This window comes from Antennarius striatus, chromosome 12 (genome assembly GCF_040054535.1).
Source record: "Antennarius striatus isolate MH-2024 chromosome 12, ASM4005453v1, whole genome shotgun sequence".
NCBI classification, from domain to species: Eukaryota; Metazoa; Chordata; class Actinopteri; order Lophiiformes; family Antennariidae; genus Antennarius; species Antennarius striatus.
Window position 1 is genome coordinate 10,130,001 of NC_090787.1, and position 6,241 is coordinate 10,136,241.

Consider the following 6,241-nt stretch of genomic DNA (forward strand, 5'->3'; position numbering starts at 1 on the left):
GCAGACTGACTCATCTGTCTGTCTGTCTAAATATGAGACGAGTGCTTCAGGGGATATTCCCTCTCTTCTTCCTCCTGTCTTTATGCTCTTCATCCCGTTCTCTTGTCTTCCTCTCTTTAACCCTCATCTTTCTTGCTTTCTTTCTTCTGTTTGTTCATTTGTTTTTTAAAGGATCTTTTCTTTGTGTCATTCGGTAGCTCCTCTCACTGCTTTATTTATTGTTATCTGTCCTACATCTCTTCCATAATGCTTTAGTGAAGATTATTTTATTCTGCAAATAGATCGATATTAAGTCAAGATGCAACACTGTGTTGACATGACAACCTTGTTTGTGGTGATGAATGTTCCCTGTGGGTAGGGTAGGGCAACATATTTAGGTTTGATGGAAAGGTTTACTTCTTGATTACTGTTTGGCAACAAAATTGCAAACATGAGACAAACTACATCTCATGTTTCCTTAAAGATTTGTATGAAATGATTAAAATTTGAAGTAAAAATTTATAAACTAAATAATAAGGTTTGAGCTCTACGGCGAGTGAGAAGAGTCAACTGACACATTCACTTGCACATCATCATCATCATCATCATCATCGTTGTCATTATTATCATCATCAACAATGTTGTCGTCATCATCATCTTCGTCACCTTCACTATCATCGTTGTCATCATCATCATCGTTATTGTCATCATCATCGTCATCGTTATCGTCATCATCATCGTCATCGTTGTCGTCATCATCATCATCATCATCATCATCATCGTCGTCATCATCATCATCGTCATCATCATCATCAGCATCATCGTCGTCATCATCCTCTTCTATCCTCTCTCCAGTTTCACATTTCAAGATGTGACTCTCACACGTGACACCTCCATGATTGCACACATATGTAAAAACCTCTCACGTGAACATGAACATCACACACCAATTGTGAGGTGAGTCAGGGCTCTTTTGCTTTGCTGACACACTCAGACTTGCGCACCCACAACCCCCCCCCCCCCCACACACACACACACACACAATAAAACATGCTTGAATGCATCTTCACACGGATGCAATCCTTGTCACACACAGTCACACACAAATTCATGCATAAAAGAAGCATCCACACAAAATTAATACTCACACATTAATATGATAACATCTCTGACTTCATGGGTTCAGCAGGCAACATCTTCACATTTAGACAGACAACAGTGTAGCGCCGTAAATGTGTAAATGTAGCTCTATGAGGATTTGTGTGATGTTGATGTTGATGGTGATGTTGATGTGGGTCCTCCTGTTCGGCACAGACTAAAATATGTTAATTACTACAGATTGACACGGATATTTGTGTGTACATTTTTAGTCTTCAGACAATAAACACAATTGATATTGACTTTGATAACCTGACTTTCGCTCTTGTGCCAACATTAAGTTGACATTTTTGGTTACTTTTGTGCACACGTTCATTTGCACATTAACTGTATTCGCTTTGCTGAAGTTTTGTCTTCACTCAGAGGGATGTTATCCAATCAAAAGTTGTTTTTTCAGATGGTGAGTACGATAATTAATATACCTGTAGCACTTCCACCTGTTAACATCTTAATTTTGAGGATGTAAGCATACTGTGAACATTTAGCTCAAAGGAGCGCTGCCAAACGGAACAGCTTCATCGCCTCTTCGACGTCTGTCTTGATTCTAGTCGATGATAAATGAAACATCTGTTCCGTCAGATGTTTGTGAGACAGAAAATGTTCAACTTCTGTGTCGAGAGTATTATTTGTGTGCTTACAGTTCACATAGGCACTTGCATGAGTACATACATAAATCCTGCTTGTAGGATGAAGTTTATTGAACACAGTGCGTTCATGAAACAATTCCTTTTCGTTGATCATCTTTGAGGTTTTCCATCAATATTTTTGCACAACACCCTTTCAAGGTACACACAACATGGCAATACGCCACATATCACATATTAGTATAATTATTATGTTAAGTGATTTTTTTGCTACACAATTTATTTTTGCTACATATCAAACAGTTACTGCTGTAAAAAGCATCTAAATTATGTTGGGTTTTAAAATTGAAATTTTAAAGTTATGGAACTGAGCATGGCTGTATCTCAGTTAGGGATTATCTGCGTGACTGTCAATAAGCAAAATGCAGAGCCCTGATAAAAGTAAACTACCATTCAAAGTATACCGTTGTGATGGCGTCAGTGTTTAGTTGTTGTTGTTCTGCCAGACATTAAACTAATTTATTTGTGCTCTATAAGGAATATATCTAAGATGTGTGATTAACAGTAGATTGTTTTCTTTGCTCAAATATGCACCAGAGACAGAGCCAAAGCAAACTGATTAGTGGATGTGGGGTGTCCTGTTAGGGTTAATCAAGTCCTCACAAGGGTCCACTTCAGAGTCGTTTGTTTTGCTGTGATACTAATTTTTTACAAAGACCATCCTACTCCAGTCTCAGCTTCTCCACTAATACACCTGCTGTGCAGTCAATTGGTTCACTCCAAATCACTCTCTAGCTCGAGCTACAAACACTTGCAAGCTGCTTTCAGCGTATTACGCCACTGGTTTTGTACGGTACGCCGCAGAAGATACTGTCAGTTCAGAACCAATGATGTACAAGTCTTATAACTTTTAAATTAGAACACAAGGGCTGAAGGTATTTTTAGTGTATCTGACGATCCCTCTACAAGTTATTGTGCAGATAGCAGAGTCACTTCAGTGATTTTAATATAAAATGCGGCTTCTGACAGAGACTATAGGGAATAATAAGACATCACCATAACTGGGGATTAATATTGTTCTGCTATTGCTGTGAGTCTAAAATAGCAGTCTGTGTCTTCCTTTTTCCTCATGTGGATGTTCATTTTCTTTTCTTTTTTTTTCTACTCCTTTTTGCTCCTCTGCAACACCCAAAGAAACGACTGGATTGAAATTACATTCTCAAAACCTTACTGTCTCTCAGAAGAGGAGGGAGAGAGTATGATTATTTTTGCTTGGACTATTGCCAATGTTTCTCCACTCTAATTGTGTTTTTTTTTTCTATGTCTTTTTCACTGCTGCACCACAAAAAAAAGAAAATGCTTCTGTTGTATTTCCAGACATTTTCATTAAAATACAGTATAGAAAGATCTTCATTAATCGCAGCTCAAGCTGTAGCATGAATCCTCTCCATCCCTGTGTCGTGACTTAATAATGTTTTTTATTTAATGCTACCTGAATGTATCGCCCAACCCACAAACACAACTTCTGATGCACGCCTCCTGCCTCCATCGGACTGCGGATTATTCTGGTTTCCTGATCCTCACCGTCTCTCCGTCTCTCTCCCCGGCTTCACTTTCATCTTTTATTATGGTTTCTACTTCTCATACACATTCTTTTCTCAGTCTTTCTCTTACCTGTCAGCGTTGATCTCTGACTTTCTCTCCATCTCTCTCTCACACACACACACACACACACACACACATACACACACACACACACACACACACACACACACACACACCACACACACACACACACACACACACACACACACACGCACATAAAACACACTGGGTGCAAAAATATCCTCCCTAATGAGATACAACATCTACAACCAGCTCATGCACACATAAAACCCGCACAGACACACAAACACACACACACACACACACACACACACACACACACACACACACACACACACACACACACACACACACACACACACACACACACACACACACACACACACACACACACACACACACACCCATACAGAGAGAAGGAGACATGCCCTCAGAGCTCTGCAGCTTATGATAATGTCTGTCTCTTCCAATTAAGTGCTTCTATCTTTCTAATGTTTTCCACACTCTTTGCAGTCTATTTCCTCTTTGGTCCCTCCCTTCTCCCCTCTGACTTTCTCTTCTTGTTCTCATTCATTCTACCTCTATCTCTCTCTCCACCCCACCATCAGCCTGTAACCTGTCAGTAACACAAAACAGATGTCTCTCTATCCACTCCTTCCTCCCTTTATCACTTCCTGCTCCTCCACCCATCTGTCCATTCACTTCGTCATCATCTACCTTCAGTTCTCAGTTCGCAGATATGTTTTCTCATATCTGCCCTTTTCTGATTGTCTTTCTTCCTGTCCTCCAGACTGAATTGGTCTTTTCTAGGTCTTATGATACCTTCTCAGATTATTCTCTCTCTCCCTGGGATGAACATCAGCAGCATAATGATTTCCAGAGGTCCGACTGCAAAGAAGAGTATTGCTTGACCTCTTCTGAGCCACTAGTTTTCCACTTAAAGTTGCTGTTGTGTGGTGTTCTCCTGAGTCTTCCTCTTCCTTAATCTCCTATATTCACATTCTTCCCTCACTCGGAGTTTGTTTTTCATTCATTCAAATTAGGATTGCAGTGTAATTTATCATCATCCATCCCATGTAATCTCTTGTCCATATCAATAATCATCTGATCAAATTGTTCCAACATTGTTGATTTCTTTTCAAGAATCCTTAACCATTCTCCAGAGAGTTTTCTTCCTCAGCTGCTTCAAATACAGCAGACTTACATCAGCCTTTTTAATGCTTCATTAACCCGCTCTGTGTTTAGTCATGCACTCCTTTATTTCCTCTGCTAATCTTTTCCATACCAGATCACCTAAGGCTAACTCACCTGCTACAGAATGGACAGAGACTCATTATCTCTGCCAACCGATGAGCCGTTTTGTGTCTGTGTGGTTTACTTGTGGTCTCTGGTCATCTCACAGCTGCTCTACAATTTATATCCATAATTACAGGCTACAAGTGTGTGTTTTTGCATTCTTTTCAAAAATAAAACACTAAATCAGCAGTTTGTCTGCAATGAATTGCCCCAAAATTGTGCTGGAGGCTTGTTTCAAGACCGCAAGTTAATGTTAATGGGCCCAGTCCCAGCATGATACTGAATTTATTTCATCTAATGAAAGTTTAACTTTCATTTAAATTAGTGAGCTATAATAACAATAGAAACACTCCCCTATGTATTATTCCCTCCATAACTCAAAGACTTCTTATGTGATCCGTCAGTTACATTTATTACAGATGAACTTTTTTGAGCGTTCCTTTCACAGGGCTGGGCTTTCCCAAGATGTCTCTTTAGTATTATTTAACAGGAAATATGCTTGCTTTAATAAGAAACCCCTTTCTTAAGCAAACACTTCCTTGACTGAGGTTTTGTCAGTCAATGATATAGATCTGTGACAATTTAGTGCTCTTTTTATTTTTGATGTTTTTGTGTTGATGTTGGAGTTGTTGCATCTGAATGTGATGAATTTATCCATGTTAATACAGGTGTAGCATGAACGATCAAATAGGGAGTCAAATTCAGACAAGATACCACAGATGAAGCTTTTTGTATTTCTTGTAAAATTGGTTGTTGTAAGTAGAAAAAGTAGTAACAATCGCTAGATTCACATATTCTTTCCTGAGGTTAGATATCATAGGTAGGTCTTTCAATGAACAAGAGGAGGGGGAAGCATCTCTTCTACTTGTAGTAGAGGTTGAAGTTAATTTTGTATTGGCTAATTCTCTTAACTATTTCTGCAGTGCTCCAAATTAATTTTGTCCGAATGGAGAAAAAGTGGTGATGGATGTTGAGTGAGTAAACCCCAGGTATGAATAAAATAATAATAACTGCAGCATTAGAACTTTAGTTTAACTGCATTTCATGTCCATTAGTTGTTATTCTTTGTTAAATCACACATTAAAAAGCAGCATAAGATGGAGTGATGGTGTGAGAGTTCAATGAAGGAAAAAATAAAAGTTTCAACAGAATGTCTTGATCTCTTTGGAGGATAATACTTGTCTTTTTTTCTTGTTCTTTTTTTTTCTTGTATACTTTAAACTTTCTAGACATTAAAATAGTTCTAAAGTGCTCAAAACACTGATTCCTATGTTTCATAATTACTCTTGAGGGTTAAAAACAGTCAATGGTCTCTGTTAAGTAGATTATCATCATCTTTTCAATCAACGTTCCTTTCATCTAGTTCATGTTTATCCATTAGCCTCTCATGAGTCTGCATTCAGGTTTATTCATAGGCATAAATGTAATCATTTAAAAACAAAAAAGTTTTGGACCTTGGGATGTTGTGCTCAAACATTCAGATTTCAAAGCTCTAACCCTGAAAAGCCTCTTTCTTTTCTGTGTATATATCACAGTGAAGTTGCACAAACACAGGTGCTGCCAAACCTTCCAGCATAAGCTGCCTAAATCTTCCCAAA